Genomic DNA, 18,942 nt, shown 5'->3' on the forward strand with positions numbered 1-18,942 from the left:
CATCAAATCTCTTTTCTTGCACTTCACTCTATAGTAGAAATGTACGTTTTTATTTTTACTTTGTAAACTTTCCTCTCTCTCTCTTTCTCTTCCGTCTTGTTTTCCATTGGCGTAAAAGAGAGACACGTCTCTCTCTTTTACGCTCACTTTTATCATTATATAAATACTAAATTTCTTTTTCTCTCTATCTTTCTCTCTTTCTTTGTCTGGCTGTCTGTCTCTTATCCTCTATTTCTATGTTTCTCTGCGTGTCTATCTTTCTCCTTCTTGCTGTCTCTCTCATTTCCCATCAGATGTATTTATACATATGCGCCTAGATGAGTCACTGATTTTGATTTCGTTCTGAGACGGGGCAGAATCTGATGTGACTAATTAAGTTAATTTGGAGTGTCAGACTTCGCCACAGTTGGTGCATGTATATGCATCTGTTTTAGGGCCAGCTGACAGGGCAGCTTTCTTTTCCTCTCTCTTGACTTGCTTCGTTTCTTTTGCTCTCGACGAGGTTCGTACCAGTACGTACAGTCTGTCTCCACGCTGTCCAGTCTTGCGCTATCTTCTCACACATACTTTGGTCGATGCCCGTGGTTCTCATGTATCTGTAGGTTAGCCTTGGGCTATCTTCTCACACATACTTTGGTCGATGCCCGTGGTTCTCATGTATCTGTAGGTTAGCCTTGGGCTATCTTCTCACACATACTTTGGTCGATGCCCGTGGTTCTCATGTATCTGTAGGTTAGCCTTGGGCTATCTTCTCACACATACTTTGGTCGATGCCCGTGGTTCTCATGTATCTGTAGGTTAGCCTTGGGCTATCTTCTCACACATACTTTGGTCGATGCCCGTGGTTCTCATGTATCTGTAGGTTAGCCTTGGGCTATCTTCTCACACATACTTTGGTCGATGCCCGTGGTTCTCATGTCTCTGTAGGTTAGCCTTGGGCGGCCCTTGACTCCCTCCACAAGCTCAGCATATAAGATATCTTTTGCGATTCTTCCTTGTCCAAACCAGCGCAGTCTTCTCTGTGTTACAAGAGCATAGATGCTGTGCATATTGGCAGTTTTAAAACGTCCTGGTTGGGAGACATGATCTCTCCAGTAAGTGAACATCGAAGGCTGGGTAAGTGAAAGATATTTGATAAGAAGCAAATTTAATAAATTACTGAGAAACTTTCTTCTTTTTCTATTGATGTCTGTCTGCTTCATTCTCTTTCTTTGTCTTTCTCTATTTCTCTTTTATTCTCTTTCTTGCTGTCTCCGTCATATCCCAATATATACAGCCTTACTAAATAATCTCTTTCTCTCTCTCTGTCTTTCTCTGACTGTCTATATCTCTCTCCCTCTCTCTAACTTTCTCTGTCTCTTTGCCTTTCTCAGTTTCTTGCTTTCTCTGGCCATCTTTCTCTCTTTCCACCATGCAAAGGCTGATTGTTGCTGTCTCTCTCTCTCTTTCTTTCTTTTCTATTTCTTTCTGTCTCTTATTACAACACCCACACACTTGCACAGTTTCTCTTATCTTTCAATGGCTTTCAAAACACAATGTCACTCTATTCATTCCTACAGACACACACACACACGCACACACACACACACACAAACTCTCATGCGTTTGTCTGTGTCTCTTGTCTGTCTTGTCAGACTCCGCCATTCACTTGAATTGTAGATGGGGCATTCGTGTGTCTCTGTAGTTACTCGGCCAGGTTTTTATTTACATGTTTTAATGTCTACCTCAGAAAGTGTTCGCATGTAATCATTACAGTAGTGCTGTGGAAGAGTGATAGAAAGAGTAAAGATTAGTGCAAACCTTTGAGAGAGTGAAAAGAGAGAAAGAACGACAGAAAGATAGAAAAAGAAGAAGAGAGAACAAGATAAAGAGAGCAGAAAGAGAGAAGGTGAGAAAGAAGAGAGAAATAAAAAGGATAAGAGTGAAACTGAAAGAGAAAGAAGAAAAAGAAAGTGAGGGAGTAGAGAGAGAGTGAAAGGGAGTGTAGCCGAAAAGAGCTACAGAAAAGAGGAAGAGGAGAGATGGAGTAAAAGAGACAGAAGAGAGAGAGAGAGAGGGAGAGAAGTAGTGGGAGACAGAAAAAGAGAAATTGAATGAATAGAGAGGAAAAGTGAGAGAGAGAGAGAGAGAGAGAGGAGAGATAGCGAGAAATAAAGAGAGGAGAGATAGAAAGAGTGAGAGAGAGAGCGAAGAGAGATAGCGAGAAATAAAGAGAGGAGAGATAGAAAGAGTGAGAGAGAGAGAGAGGAGAGATAGCGAGAAATAAAGAGAGGAGAGATAGAAAGAGTGATAGAGAGATTACAGAGAGAGATGGAGATACAAGTGAAGTAAATTATATTGACTTGAAAGAAAGGCAACAGAACAGAAGACGACAAACGTTACAGGAAATATTTATAGACATGTCTCGTTTTCTTTCTTTTCCCAGCGTACTTTTTAATATCAAGCTGCTTACTTTGTTGTTTTTGTTAGAACCGGAAGTCAAGGGCCCAGACATTACGTAATGCAGTATAAATAAATGCACGTGTAAATGTCATACGCCCTAGGTAAAGTGGCATCATGGGTAATTTATACAATCAGCAACTCGATCCAGCTATATATCTAGATACAGCGTCTTCATCTTAGTCATTGGCTTTGTTTGCGTTGGAGCCAGATGCTAATTACTTTCACGTAATTACTTCTAGAAACATTGGCAGTTTGTTTCTTGGGATATTTATTTCATTCAATACCAATACAAATGGTCTACAAATGTATGAATAACAATGGCAGATCTAGTGCAAAAACTACTGTATCTATAAATGTTATTCAACTCTATCTATAGGTGCCATTCAACTGTATCTATAGCTGCAATTCAACTTTATCTCTAGGTACAATTCAACTCTATCTCTAGGTACAATTCAACTCTATCTCTAGGTACAATTCAACTCTATCTCTAGGTACAATTCAACTCTATCTCAAGGTGCAATTCAACTCTATCTCTAGGTACAATTCAACTCTATCTCAAGGTGCAATTCAACTCTATCTCTAGGTACAATTCAACGCTATCTATCTTATCTTATCTTATATAATACTGACGTTACTTCAAAAAAGAAGATGATTACGTCCTACGCGTCATGCATTTAGTCATGCATATTAACCAATGACTTAAATTCTGCCAAGTCACTGGTTTTCCTGGCTAGCTCAGGCAACCCATTCCATGCTCTAATAGCACTAGGGAAGAAAGAGTATTTGTACAAATTTGTCCTAGCATATGGGACGAGGCATGTGCCTTTATCTTTGTGTCTTTCAGAGTATTTTATTAAATTTTGTTTTTGTATTTGAAGATTATGGTTCAGTGTTTTATGTATGATTGCTACTTTACTTTTGAGCCTTCTGTCCTAAAGGCTTTCTAAATTTAGTGATTTTACTAAAGGTGTTACTCTAGTTAAATGTGAATATTCGTTTGTTATGAATCTCACTGCTCTATTTTGTGTCTGTTCCAGTTTCTTAATGTTTTCTTGAGTTGAGAGTTGAGGGGTCCCAAACGGAGGATGCATATTCTATTATTGGCCTAACCAAGGTTAAATAACATTCTAGTTATCTTTAAATGATATTCAACTCTATCTCTAGGTACTATTTAACTCTATTTCTAGGTACAATTCAACTCTATCTCTAGGTACAATTCAACTCTATCTCTAGATACAGTTCAACTCTATCTCTAGGTACAATTCAACTCTATCTCTAGATACAGTTCAACTCTATCTCTAGGTACAATTCAACTCTATCTCTAGGTACAATTCAACTCTATCTCTAGATACGATTCAACTCTATCTCTAGATACAATTCAACTCTATCTCTAGATACAATTCAACTCTATCTCTAGGTACAATTCAACTCTATCTATAAACCTCATTCTTCTTACGTTACATTCCAGGTGTAATTACTTGAGATCCACAGTTGGAAAGCGAGTGCGGAATATTATTAAAAGGATGTTGTTGTGTTTTCTCCGCCCCAAAGTCACAAAACAAGGTTCTTAAGTGTAATGAAGTTTTTGAAACGCCTTGCCGGTTTGTACAAGGCTTTTAGCAGCGACGTTGTTATTTATTCTGACAGATAATAATTACATTTTACTAAAAAATTCAATAAAAAGACAAAGTTTTTATTTTGTTTGAGTTGAAATGGAACTTTAAAAAGCTTGTTAGCTCAAGTTTTTTCTACATTACCCAGCCAGCATTTCCCAGACTGTCATTTATAATGAGCCTGTTTAAAACAATATGATCCATTGTTGCACTCACATTAAAAAGAAAGTTATGAATTAAACAAACAACAACCCAAAAAGTCATCAAGATTTCTTATAACATTCTATATAACATATCATTTAACATATTTTTAACATATCTTTTAAGATATAATTTAACATATTTTTTAACATATATTTTTGCAAATCTTTTAACCTAGCAAGTTTTCTATCAATACTATTTCTCTTTCTCCATGTCTCTCCTGTTAGATCTCTAATTCCATAGATCCTCCCTCCTCTCTGTCACTCATAACCTTTTGAACTCTCAATTTAATATAAACAGAGTGTGTTGCTCATTTTAGTGGAGTGTTTGTTTGTTATTTGATGAAGAGTGGAGAATCCACACAATACATTAACGATAAACTGAAATAGAATTTTGACCATCGACTAAAATATCAATGGAAGAACTAAATTTGGGGCAGACAGAATACAAGACTAATATAAGTGGATCTCTCTCCAATATATCTCTCCTGCTGTCATTCTCCCTTTTCCCTCAACCCCTCTCTCCTTACCTCTTACTCCCTCTCTCCCTCCCTCCTTCTCTTTCTACCTCTTCCTACCTCCCTCTCTTTCTCCCTCTTCCTCCCTCCCTCTCTCTCCCTCTCCCTCCCTCTCTCCCTATCTATTCTTCCCTCAGTCTCTCTCCCTCTCCCTCCATCTTTCTCCCTCCCTCTTCCTCCCTCTCTCTCTCTTCATCTCTCTCCCTCTCTCTCCCTCTCCCTTCCTCTCTCCCTCCCTCTCCCTTCCTCCCTCTCTCTCCCTCTCTCTCTCTCTCCCTCCCTCTCTCTCTCTCTTTCCCTCTCCATCCTTTTTTCTCTCTCCTTCTCTCTCTCCCTCTCCCTCCCTCTCTATCTATCCCTCTTACTATCCCTCTCTCCCCCCCCTCTCTCTCTCTCTCTCCTTCAGATCAGATAGATGTTAAAGTTAAAAGTTCTAATCAAAGATTATAAACCAATACAATACAGTCATGTCTTGAAAGTGAACGCAGCAACTGCAGACACAGCATAACTATGTAGGACATAGACCACAATGTTTCATATACAAATATGTCATGTAGGATTAATATACACACACAATGGGACACTGAAGGGCGCCCTATTTTCCATCGCGGTAAAGAGTCTCGCCCTTTGGACAGTCTGCCAAGAGAGAGCTTATCGTGGACCAAGAGGTCAACTGGCTAGCGATGGCCATTGTCCCCATCACTCGTGTTGGTGTCCCTGATGTGTTTGACGTCACGTTGAGCTGGCTGAGTTATGCCGCATTGCAATTCCCTGCAGACACCAAACATACATCCGCCCAGTTGTCCGAATCTCTCGTCTCAATGTTTTTTCGGGGAGGGGGGGGGGTCATTTTAGAATGTATTGCATTATCCGAGAGCCGAGCGAGAGGGGAATTAGATTTGAAAGCAAGTGATCTCATTAAAATGAAACACGAGTCACAATGCCCCAGCAGTGAACATTGGAAACACACCAACAGAAATAGTGACCAAACCAACGTCATTGCATTGTCTGGGCTGTCTAGGAGACACTAAGACAAACATAGTCAACACTTAGTATGTCTTATTTGTATTTATTCTGGTCATTTTTTATAAAACTTTTATTAACTCAGTCTGTCTGTCTGTCTGTCTGGTAAAATGTTTGTACATCTTATTACTCCCACACCCATTCTCAGATCAAGTTGAAATTGAAAACAATTATTTAAAAAGAAGATTTCAATTTTGAGTTTATACTTGAAAGTAGTATCTCTGGCATCACGATTTTGGTTGAGAATTCAAAAAGTATCTAAGGGAGAGAGTCATGTAAAATCAACACAATCAGAAATACATTGTCTGATCAACAAAATCTCATCGTATCATCAAGACATCGTTGTCATCTGGCTTAAACTTATCGTAAATACCCTAACAAAACATGACTCAATTAAAATATTAACCAATTAGTCAATTAATAATTGGTCAATAATTGTTTTGTTTCATATCGAAAAATGAAAATGCCTTCTACATTATTGAGATATATAATTGTAAGTACGGAGCTCTTTCCCTTAGTTAAGTTTTGCCTTTTAGAAAAAAGAATGTGTTTCGATTTTAGCCCTATCAACGTTTGCTCCGTCTGAAGAGACTTGATGAAATGAAAACAACACAAGAGTCTCAGCCCCCACTAGAGGCTAGGATACAACTAAAAGTGTCTGTTTATTACAGGCAGTGGCGTCACTAGGAGAGGCTCCAGGGGTCCGTCCACACCACGTGACACCGATCATGGAGTAACAACAAAATTATTAAATGTAAGAATCAAGGGGAGAAACAAAACAAAGTATCTGTGAACAAATTACAAATCAAGGAAAAAAAATAAACAAAAGACAGATTTTATTACGAAATTCTATTCCGGGTTTATTCCGGGTAAGGTGAAGGTCGTTGAAACACTTGTTAGTCGTCCTGTGTGACAACAACTTGGCTACACCTCTGATATATTAGACGTTATTGATTGACATAAAGCATTGACCATAAGACTACACCTCTGATATATTAGACGTTATTGATTGACATAAAGCATTGACCATAGGAGAAGTTGTTGACAGTCTCTAACACTATTCTGCTTACGTATATTCAAAATGTCAAATATTTTAGTTTAGTTCTTTTGAAAATAATAAAAAAATAAATTTGTAAAAAGTGTATTTCATTATTTGTTTTAAAGTAAAAATTGATTTCCAAATTGTGTTTGCGAAGATTCAAGAGCGGTACTAAAACTTCTGTTCATTTTGTAGCCACTAAACGTTAGCAGGAAGTATTTTTGGGGCCAAATGATCACTTAAGACTTTCTGTCTGATGTTAAGTACATTCACATCCACTTGTCAGAGTCTGCTGGTTGTCAGATTAAGTGCGTCCTATCCATCTTTCAGATGTCTTTCTTCTACACCCCAAGGTCGGGAAATTTGTTTTAGTATCATCGTCTGTGTACCAGTTTTGAGATAGTTCAATTTGTATTACTTATTAATTGAACGAATCCATCAATTATACTACTTAATGCATGCTGTATTGTCATAACATTGGTAAGAACAAAGATGTTTAATTTACTCTAGTAGATAAAGGAAAATATAACTTAACTCTTGATGATGTATTTAGACCAGATGTGTATACTAAGGAACTCACTCGGTTGAAGCAGATTGGTTTTGAAATTTACTTGTTTCGTTATAGACTACGGGCAGGGTAGGATTTACGGGATGACACGCAAAACTACAGCTCCAGGGCTTCCACAAGAAAGGGGCCTACTTAGAGGCGATTAAAATATAGATCTCTCCGAATTTCAACGGGTCAGAAACAGTTCAATGTCGCATGAGTCCTCCGTAAAAAATCAATCATGTAATTGATTTTATGCGATTTATAATAACATTAATACATATGCGAGAATGCTAATTGTTTTTCTTGAACTCAAGCTTTCATGCTTATTATAGCATGCTCAGTGCGCTATGGTCCAATCACATTTATGGACCAGTAGACTGAGGGTATCTGGGGGGAATGTTTTCGTGCTGCCATTTCAAAAAGAACGTTTTAAAAAGTTGCTGAGTCCGAACTCGAGCATCCACGGTGGAAAGTCGACGTCTTTACTTTGAGAAACTGACGCTTTAGTAACTGTTTTTCAAGAACTTAAAAAGTAGAAGATTTTATAACTTATTGTTAGTTTAAAAAAATTAGCGAACGACCCAATTCTCTACTCAAGGCTCAATTATCCTTATCTTAAAACAAGATTATCTTTCCTTAATTTAGTAGGCGCTACTGTAACTTTATAAAAAAAAAATTAATTGCGACTAATTATGGTTATATTTTTCATGATTCGTGTGTTGTCATAGACAATGAATAATTGTGGAAAGTGCAATTCGAGAATTGGAAGTAGGAGTTCAGATGTAATTACATCAAACACTTAACAGCTCGATCTAAACACAGAAACTTTAGTATACTTCATGGCACATATCTCAAACGCTGGTCTCTTCTTCTAGAACAAAACGAACACACTTCCGGTCATTCGCGCATTTGTAAAAATAGATTATACACACATACAGACATTCATCCGTGACAGGCAGTATTTTTTAAACCTAGGTAAAGCTGAAGTATAGATTGATGAAGAAGTCAACAAAAAAAAAATGAGATTTCCTTTCCTTTCCAAATACCAAGCGCTGAATGCATTTATCATAGTTTATAACATGGCAAACATTTGTACAACTTATTGATTGTCATTGAGGCCAAGCATTTTCTATGTCCAAGTCGTTCACCGGTTTGTCACATTCAGGCCAACTTGTAAAAAGCCCTGCTCTTACACACAGTCACTTTTGCTTATTAAAATACATCTGAGTTGTGTGCCCATGGATAAATCTCGTTGGAAGTCCGAGACTTTCTTAGACATGCGCATTGCCAAGACAAAAATAGCTTGAAGGAATAATAATGGCTATGTTTCGATTCCGAAGAATTATCTCTAGAAATTGTGAACCAACTGTCCCGAGGAGTAAGTGCACTAGGATGAGCATCAGTCGGTCACTCAGTCAGGTTTGCATTAAAGTCTTTAAAGCTGTTCAAAAACAAGATTACCTGTCTTTCAACGAGCATGCCAAAGTACAAGCTGCTGTCAGGTGATCAGTCTTCGTGTTTCATATTAGGTCGAGTACAGATATCAAAAGTTTAAAAAACTATTGAAAATCTGATATCAAAATATTTGTACCCTGCAACGGCTACTTTCGACTTAGTAATGGGAACTCTTTTTTATAAAAAAACAACAACAACATGGTTTGGAAACTTGAGAGCTAAGGCCTCCACAGCCTTCTCAAGTCAATACGGTAACCACTGTGCCCAGGGAGCTAAGGCCTCCACAGCCTTCTCAAGTCAATACCGTCACCACTGTGCCCAGGGAGCTAAGGCCTCCACAGCCTTCTCAAGTCAATACGGTCAAAACTGTGCCCAGGGAGCTGCTCATGAATATAGGTTTTATAGTTATTTATGGGTGTTTAATTTTTGTTTCCCTACAAACAATAAAGGGGACTAATTCATCTTATACCACTTTAACAATCAAGGAAAATGTCTTTCCCTTGTTCGAGATACAAAACAAAATATTTAATTACCAATAGTTAATTAATAAGTTGGTTAATTTTTTTTTAAATTGATTCTTGTGTTGGCATGTTAAGGAAACAATTGTACAAAATTTCAGCTTGATCCGAGATTGGGTGTGGGAGAAATAACGTGTAAAATATTTTGACCAGACAGGCAGACAAAGTGAGTTGTTATAAGCTTTGTAAAAACTCATTGTCTCTTCTTTAAGAGAAAGACTGATAATAGAAAATGCGAAGCAGGACGTTTTGGCGCCGCCGTTTTGGCGCGAAGGTCGTTTTGGCGCGAGACGTTTTGGCGCGAAATACATTATGTACGTTTATTGTATTATTTCTTTTAAAAGAATTATTCATATCTATGTTTTGCATGAGTGTTTGTGTTAAGACATATTTTTCACGTACTAAATGTAAATGTGTGTTTGTTTTTCACATCATTTTTTTTAATAAACATTGTGGCTTGTGTTTGTGTTTATTAACAGGCACGCTTTTATTTTCAAAAAAGTTTTTTAAGATATTACTTTAAAATTAAAAACAAATATCGCGTTAGAGAGGGGACGGGTGGAGGAAAGAGTATATACAAGGAGTGAAATGTGAGCAGAAGAGAGGGGGCGGGATAGGCGTCACATGTAATGACCATTCCTAAGGAGATGATCGCCAGATGCATGACGCCAACGACCAGTGCTCGGTGCTGGTCTTGTCTTCATTTATTTAACTCTACCTGCGTCAATGCGAGATGTGTCACCCAAATCACCCCTACCCAATTTCTCAAAATATATCTTTTCACGTTAGAGTTTGTACTGACCACATTCCGTATCTTGATCTTTACTATGTGTGGAGTTATTGTCGCCATTCAGCGTAATAGAGCTTTAGATGTTAACATGGTTTTTGTTATATTACAGTGTGACACTTAGCTAGTTCGTATATTACACTAATGTCAAAAAAAAAAATCTTTTGGAAAGAAATTCAAAAATGTCATCCAGTGCGATTAGCAGAACTCACATATAGCATGTCATTACCATTCAGGAATCTGACTTATTATAGGCCTATATTCATGAAATAAGCAAAACCTTTATAATTTAAAAAAAAACAATTCGCTGAACGGTGTTAGAATTCATACTATACATACAATATTATGGTAGAGTGAAATAAACATTGTTATATATGCTACGTGCTTATTAAATTATCGTCAAATGATATCTCGCGCCAAAACGTCCCGTCGCCAAAATGGCTCGCGCCAAAACGTCCCGTCGCCAAAACGGCGGGGCCAAAACGGCGGCGCCAAAACGTCACGTGCCGTAGAAAATAGTGTTTAAAAAACTTGACATGCTCATTGAAAATTAATGTGGCTTCATCGCCATGTCTTCCGGCACTACTTCAACCTTACTACATACTGCTTCTGTTTCTTTATTTTGTTGTATTTCAGGTATGAACTATTTACATTGAATTCTCATTTTCTTTACAATTATCTTTCATTGAACGTTCCAATTCAAACCAATTCAAACGGCTAGATGCCATCACAGCCGCGTAGATCACTTTGAAACATCAATGTTCTTTAGCTGAATTAAAACGTTATTGGCCTAATTGATGGCCATAGAATTGTACAGCATGAGATCGTGTGAGTTATCTTCCTTTTCCTTGTTCTAGAGAAACGCAACATTTGCTTTGTTTCGTGTGGGCTGTGTAAACTTTTGAAAATGTATTTACCGATGCAACAAGGTTACAAAGACAATTTGTGTGGAAACATATATTCAAATTCGGTCCCCATACGTGGTCCACCCAGATAGATATGGAAACATACGATATCTCTCATTAGAATATGTAATGTGAAGCACTGCTTATTAATATTTGTTTTAAATTCTATTCAACTAATATACTATATGCATTATTTCTTTTTATAACACGAGTAAACACTTTATTTATAATGTAAGTAGCGTGTATAATAGACTAATATTTTTTGAGTTGTAACTAATATTTTTTATAATATTATTTTAGAACAAAATACGTTTGCTTAAAAGTTTAAAAATAGATATGTGTGTTTGTGTGGTATATGCTATTCATAATGTCGCCCTTGTATTTTTTACTAATAATAGTGAATGGTTTTAAAAATGGCACAGTTTTAAGGAAATAAAACTGCTTGCATAATTAATTTTTAAATAAAACTGCTTGCATAATTAATTTTTAAATGAAACTGTTTTCTTTCATAACAAAAAGTAACCATTGCATCAGGCTGCTTCAACATACATAGACCTATATAAAACTGTAGGCTGCTCCAACATACATAGACCTATATAAAACTGTAGGCTGCTTCAACATACATAGACCTATATAAAACTGTAGGCTGCTCCAACATACATAGACCTATATAAAACTGTAGGCTGCTTCAACATACATAGACCTATATAAAACTGTAGGCTGCTCCAACATACATAGACCTATATAAAACTGTAGGCTGCTCCAACATACATAGACCTATATAAAACTGTAGGCTGCTCCAACATACATAGACCTATATAAAACTGTAGGCTGCTCCAACATACATAGACGGTTCCACTACAATTCGTTCACTGACATTTTGTTCACGCGACATATCGCTCACCGACCACTTGCTAACAGAAAACTTGTTCACCGACAACTTGTTCACCGACAACTTGTTCACCGACAACTTGTTCACCGACAACTTGTTCACCGACAACTTGTTCACCGACAACTTGTTCACCGACAACTTGTTCACCGACAACTTGTTCACCGACAACTTGTTCACCGACAACTTGTTCACCGACTTTTGGTTCACAAAAAATCGTTCACATGACAAATCGTTCACTGTCAATGCGTTCACCGACAAATTGTTCACGATGTTTCGTTCACCGACAAATTGTTCACAGACAAATCGTTCACACAGAACACAATTTTAGATTCTTAACTGCCTGATATGGAAATAACTACGCATTTCCCCTCTAGGTAAAGATTGATGATTTGAACCATTTTACTTCATAATGATAACGAAGAAGAAGAAATAGTTGTATTCTAGAATTAGGTCAGAGCACTATTTGCTCTTGTGTCGATCAGTTGATGTTATAAGGCCTCGATAATGTCATTTTACTTAGCAGTTTAATCTTCTAATTGGAGTGTTTGCTAGGGTCCCTTTATGTGAAGACTGAACCTTTCCGCGACACCAATAAAACATTTTATTCTAATGTGTTCAACCATAGTTCTCCGTTCTAAATCTTCGTCATAGTATAAATATACATCGAGTTATTTTTAACAACAGCTATTAAGCGGATGATTAATTATGACCATTTGAGCTATCCAGTTTTGTAAATGGTTGCTCCATGATCAAGTCTTGTCCCTTGACTGTCACACGACGATTAAGTTGACAAATCGATTCACTGTGAGACACCGCAAAGTCAGTGAACGATCCGTTCACATCAGTTCATTGTCACACCACGATCTCGTCAAATCATTTTCAGTCACAATACGCTTAATTCAAGCCAGTTGATTGTCACACCACGCTATCAAGTCAAACCAGTTCACTATGACACCACGCTATCAAGTCAAACCAGTTCACTATGACACCACGCTATCAAGTCAAACCAGTTCACTATGACACCACGCTATCAAGTCAAACCAGTTCACTATGACACCACGCTATCAAGTCAAACCAGTTCACTATGACACCACGCTATCAAGTCAAACCAGTTCACTATGACACCACGCTATCAAGTCAAACCAGTTCACTATGACACCACGCTATCAAGTCAAACCAGTTCACTATGACACCACGCTCAAGTCAAGTAAGTTCACTGTCATACCAAGCTCACAGTCAAGTCAGATGAATAATTACACCAGGTGTTAGCCTAGGCAGTTGACAGTCACACAAAAATCACGTCAAGTCAGTTGACTGTCACACCAGTTCCCTGTTCAACATAGTTCAGGTATAATCTTGCATCCTATTGATGTCTGATACAACTACATAGGGCATATGCAATCTTACATCACATTGATATTTGCTACATTTACATAGGTCAGATGTAATCTTACATCCTATTGATGTTTGCTAGATCTTCATAGGTCAGATGTAATCTTACATCACATTGATGTTCGCTACATCTACGTAGGTCAGATGTTATCTTACATATTATTGATGTTTGCTAGATCTTCATAGGTCAGATGTAATCTTACATATTATTGATGTTTGCTAGATCTTCATAGGTCAGATGTAATCTTACATATTATTGATGTTTGCTAGATCTACATAGGTCAGATGTAATCTTACATATTATTGATGTTTGCTAGATCTTCATAGGTCAGATGTAATCTTACATATTATTGATGTTTGCTACATCTACATAGGTCAGATGTAATCTTACATATTATTGATGTTTGGTACATCTACATAGGTCAGATGTAATCTTACATCATATTGATGTCTGCTACATCTACATAGGTCAGATGTAATCTTACATCCTATTGATGTGTGCTAGATCTACATAGGCCAGATGTAATCTTACATCCTATTTATGTGTGCTAGATCTACATAGGTCAGATGTAATCTTACATCCTATTGATGTTTGCTAGATCTACATAGGTCAGATGTAATCTTACATCCTATTGATGTTTGCTAGATCTACATAGGTCAGATGTAATCTTACATCCTATTGATGTTTGCTAGATCTACATAGGTCAGATGTAATCTTACATCCTATTTATAATTTATGTGTGCTAGATCTACATAGGTCAGATGTAATCTTACATCCTATTTATAATTTATGTGTGCTAGATCTACATAGGTCAGATGTAATCTTACATCCTATTGATGTGTGCTAGATCTACATAGGTCAGATGTAATCTTACATCCTATTGATGTGTGCTAGATCTACATAGGTCAGATGTAATCTTACATCCTATTGATGTGTGCTACATCTACATAGGCCAGATGTAATCTTACATCCTATTGATGTGTGCTAGATCTACATAGGTCAGATGTAATCTTACATCCTATTGATGTGTGCTAGATCTACATAGGTCAGATGTAATCTTACATCCTATTGATGTGTGCTAGATCTACATAGGTCAGATGTAATCTTACATCCTATTGATGTGTGCTAGATCTACATAGGTCAGATGTAATCTTACATCCTATTGATGTGTGCTAGATCTACATAGGTCAGATGTAATCTTACATCCTATTGATGTGTGCTAGATCTACATAGGTCAGATGTAATCTTACATCCTATTGATGTGTGCTAGATCTACATAGGTCAGATGTAATCTTACATCCTATTGATGTGTGCTACATCTACATAGGTCAGATGTAATCTTACATCCTATTGATGTGTGCTAGATCTACATAGGTCAGATGTAATCTTACATCCTATTGATGTGTGCTACATCTACATAGGCCAGATGTAATCTTACATCCTATTGATGTGTGCTAGATCTACATAGGTCAGATGTAATCTTACATCCTATTGATGTGTGCTAGATCTACATAGGTCAGATGTAATCTTACATCCTATTGATGTGTGCTAGATCTACATAGGTCAGATGTAATCTTACATCCTATTGATGTGTGCTAGATCTACATAGGTCAGATGTAATCTTACATCCTATTGATGTGTGCTACATCTACATAGGTCAGATGTAATCTTATTACTTATGCCGAGCCTGCAGATCAACTTGAAACATTTTCTGAGGACGACGTGGCTGGAGGAGATTATAACTTTGTATCACGTCTTCATTTATCATCGCTCCAAAAGCTGCTATAGACTTATTGGAACTTGCCAGCTCTGGAAAGGGGAAGGGTCAACGGGGTCACGGCAAGACCTTCCTTTCATGTCGTAACAACGTTTTGAAATAAGGACATTCATCAAATCCAATTTACCGAGAGATCAGTCCGTCTCTGTCACTGGGCTCCCTGGAGTTCTGTTATTGCTATCGAACGATGTATGTATGTCTTCGTACTTCCATGTCACTGGACGGCTAGTTTGACTCTATCATCTCTAACGGTCAATAGAGTGTCTACAGTATTTATATTACTGGTGCGTTCTGTTTATGTGGGATTTCCCACTACACAGATAACTAGGACCAGGATGACTTAAAAGTGAAGTTGTAGCATCAAATGGTATCAAGTTACAAGTTACATACAATTCATTCAATGTTACGTTGTGGTTCACGCCACATAATGTATTCGTTACGGTGATGCTGCTGTGGAGATTTGTTAAAAGGTTGCTCTTTAATTCATTTCACCGTAGATGTTTTACAATTATAGTTTGTTCGTGGACGCAGAATAGGAGAGAAACAAAAGAGAGAGTACAATGGGAGAGTAAGAGGAAGACAAAGAGTGTGTGTGTGATAGAGATATAATAAGAGAGATAGAAAGAAAGGAGTTAGCGAGACATAAAGGAAAGTAGAAGAGAGAGAGACAGGGGGAGGAATAAAATAAAGAAACATGGAGAGAGAAAACAACAGAAAGAAACATGGAGAGAGAAAACAACAGAAAGAAACATGGAGAGAGAAAACAACAGAAAGAAACATGGAGAGAGAGAACAACAGAAAGAAACATGGAGAGAGAAAACAACAGAAAGAAACATGGAGAGAGAGAACAACAGAAAGAAACATGGAGAGAGAAAACAACAGAAAGAAACATGAAGAGAGAAAACAACAGAAAGAAACATGGAGAGAGAAAACAACAGAAAGAAACATGGAGAGAGAGAACAACAGAAAGAAACATGGAGAGATAAAACAACAGAAAGAAACATGGAGAGAGAGAACAACAGAAAGAAACATGGAGAGAGAAAACAACAGAAAGAAACATGGAGAGAGAGAACAACAGAAAGAAACATGGAGAGAGAAAACAACAGAAAGAAACATGGAGAGAGAGAACAACAGAAAGAAACATGGAGAGAGAAAACAACAGAAAGAAACATGGAGAGAGAGAACAACAGAAAGAAACATGGAGAGAGAAAACAACAGAAAGAAACATGAAGAGAGAAAACAACAGAAAGAAACATGGAGAGAGAAAACAACAGAAAGAAACATGGAGAGAGAGAACAACAGAAAGAAACATGGAGAGAGAAAACAACAGAAAGAAACATGGAGAGAAAACAACAGAAAGAAACATGGAGAGAGAAAACAACAGAAAGAAACATGGAGAGAGAGAACAACAGAAAGAAACATGGAGAGAGAAAACAACAGAAAGAAACATGGAGAGAGAGAACAACAGAAAGAAACATGGAGAGAGAGAACAACAGAAAGAAACATGGAGAGAGAGAACAACAGAAAGAAACATGGAGAGAGAAAACAACAGAAAGAAACATGGAGAGAGAAAACAACAGAAAGAAACATGGAGAGAGAGAACAACAGAAAGAAACATGGAGAGAGAGAACAACAGAAAGAAACATGGAGAGAGAAAACAACAGAAAGAAACATGGAGAGAGAAAACAACAGAAAGAAACATGGAGAGAGAGAACAACAGAAAGAAACATGGAGAGAGAAAACAACAGAAAGAAACATGGAGAGAGAAAACAACAGAAAGAAACATGGAATAATATGAAAGCATCCAAAGAGAACGAGATGAGGAACATGAGTGAACAAAATGAAAGAAAGAGAAAAGGAAGCAGAGAGTGGGAAAGAAAAATAAGAGATAGAAATTAAGGAAAAGTTAGAAGAGAAAGAGAGAAACATTTGAAATACAGTGAACAGAGGGAAGAAATACAAATACTCGCTCACTTTTGTGATTGATCTGATTGATGTTTCCAATTTTTTATATTATGATTAATTTACAAAAAAGAAATATATTTAAAAAGTGCAGATTAAAAGGTAAATCTAATATCGGATCAATATATATCTGTATTATTTATTTGAAAAGAAAACTTCTCATCACTAGGGCGGCATCTTGTTGATCAACTCTGAAGAGTTCCTTCCCTTTCTTTACACTTCCTGGAATGGAAATTATATTTGTTCACATCTCTTTGGAAGAAAAAAAAAAAGACAAGAATGAGTTTTATTTAAAGTTCCCTCCCTTTTTTAAAAAATGATATGCTGTAGAAAATAATATTAGAAATATTTTGATCGTGTGTGTGTATGACCGTGTATGTGTGTGTATGAGCGTGTGTGTGTGTGTATAAATGTGTGGATGCATGTGTGTTTGTCAATGCGATCAAGTTCTTATGAAATCATGGTTTGGTAGAACAGAGCCTTGTAGAGATTAGGTTCAAATAAACATTCCTGCTATTTCACTATTTCATATTTCTATCGTGCAGAAACTTTTAAAAATAAATGAAACATTGCAGTAGTACATGTATCGAAGACAAGTTCAGAATAGATAATAACTGAAGACAGCTCCTCAGCTGAGGACATCTAGTGCATCATCCTTAGGTAGTTCAAGGCCCTAGGCGAAATAAATTCAAATTCAATGCAATACAATAAAAACAATATGATGCGAAAAAAATAAAATTCTGCAATTTATTTAAAAGCTAGTGTACTCGAACAAGAACGTTTTGCTTAAGTTTAAGTTTCGCAATTTCTTCTCTAGATAAAGTACGTGCGTTGCTGCGCGGAGCCCCCACCAATCAGAGGCCTAAGGCGGTTGCCAGGTTTGCCTATGCTTATGTCCAGCCCTGATTGAAGGAATTAGTGTAAAAACAAGGATATTTAGTTTACCACTGAGAGCGTATGAGTTAACTATGGGGATTGGGTGTAGATACATTCAATATTGGAGGACAATTCCTTCGTATTAAAATATATGAAGCATAAGGAAATAACATGTCTGCGTATAAAGGGATTTTGGGGAAAAAAAGGAATTGAGAAACATTGCTAGACAATATTTGGGTCCAAAGTTTTATTCCCTTCACTTCAGTTTTATATTCTGCGCAACCAGGAAGGCAGAAGTGGCCATTTTGGGAGTTGTGTAATATGGAGTGAGCGATGTGATTGACTCTGCTCAGACTTTCATTGAAGATTTCATTTCAATGGCGTCAGCAGAGAGACTGAAAGACAGAGAAAAAGACAGAGAGAGAGAGACAGAGAGAGAGAGAGAGAGAGGCAGAGAACGAGACAAATAATAAGAGAGACAGAGAGTGTGAGAGAGAGACGGAGACGAAGAGTGAGAAAGAAAGAGAGCGAGAATAAATTGGAATGTAAATATGTAGTCGTTGAGTATTTCTTGTCATGGAAGTGACGCTTGGCTCTCTACATGCACTTCTTTTTTAGTGTTTCCTGACATTCTTCCCGATTTTTTAACAAACCCTAACCTTACGCCCAGTAAACCCTAACACTATGCATAAACGTGCGTATAGCATATATATATATATATATATATATATATATATATATTGTATATATATATATATATATATATATATATTATATAAAGTAGAAAGTAAGGCATATGTATGTATGTATGTATGTATGTGACGAGTAGAAATCAAAACCGTTTGACCAATCTTGATAAAACTTGGCAGGAATGTTCTTTGGGTACTAACTTAGACCGTAGTGTATGTATTGTATCCCTAAAACAAACTTAAATCCCTCAAAAGAAAAAAGATTTGATCGACTCTATGAAAGTATAATATCTTATAAATCTA

The 18,942-nt window shown here is 37.0% G+C and overlaps 1 protein-coding gene across 3 annotated transcripts in view; it reads left to right on the plus strand.

The window, feature by feature from the left end:
* Positions 1–18,942, plus strand: part of LOC106076309 (uncharacterized) — an 80,954-nt gene that overhangs the window by 45,578 nt on the left and 16,434 nt on the right. Inside the window, exon 1 of one of the 3 annotated variants that reach the window (XM_056009012.1) lies at positions 860–1,116. The exons of the other annotated variants lie outside the window; for them this stretch is intronic. The gene's annotated coding sequence lies outside the window, so the exon portion shown is untranslated. Of the gene's footprint in view, positions 1–859; positions 1,117–18,942 lie in introns of those variants that run through there. 3 annotated transcript variants of the gene reach the window in all.

The sequence above is a fragment of the Biomphalaria glabrata genome, chromosome 13 (genome assembly GCF_947242115.1).
Source record: "Biomphalaria glabrata chromosome 13, xgBioGlab47.1, whole genome shotgun sequence".
NCBI classification, from domain to species: domain Eukaryota; kingdom Metazoa; phylum Mollusca; class Gastropoda; family Planorbidae; genus Biomphalaria; species Biomphalaria glabrata.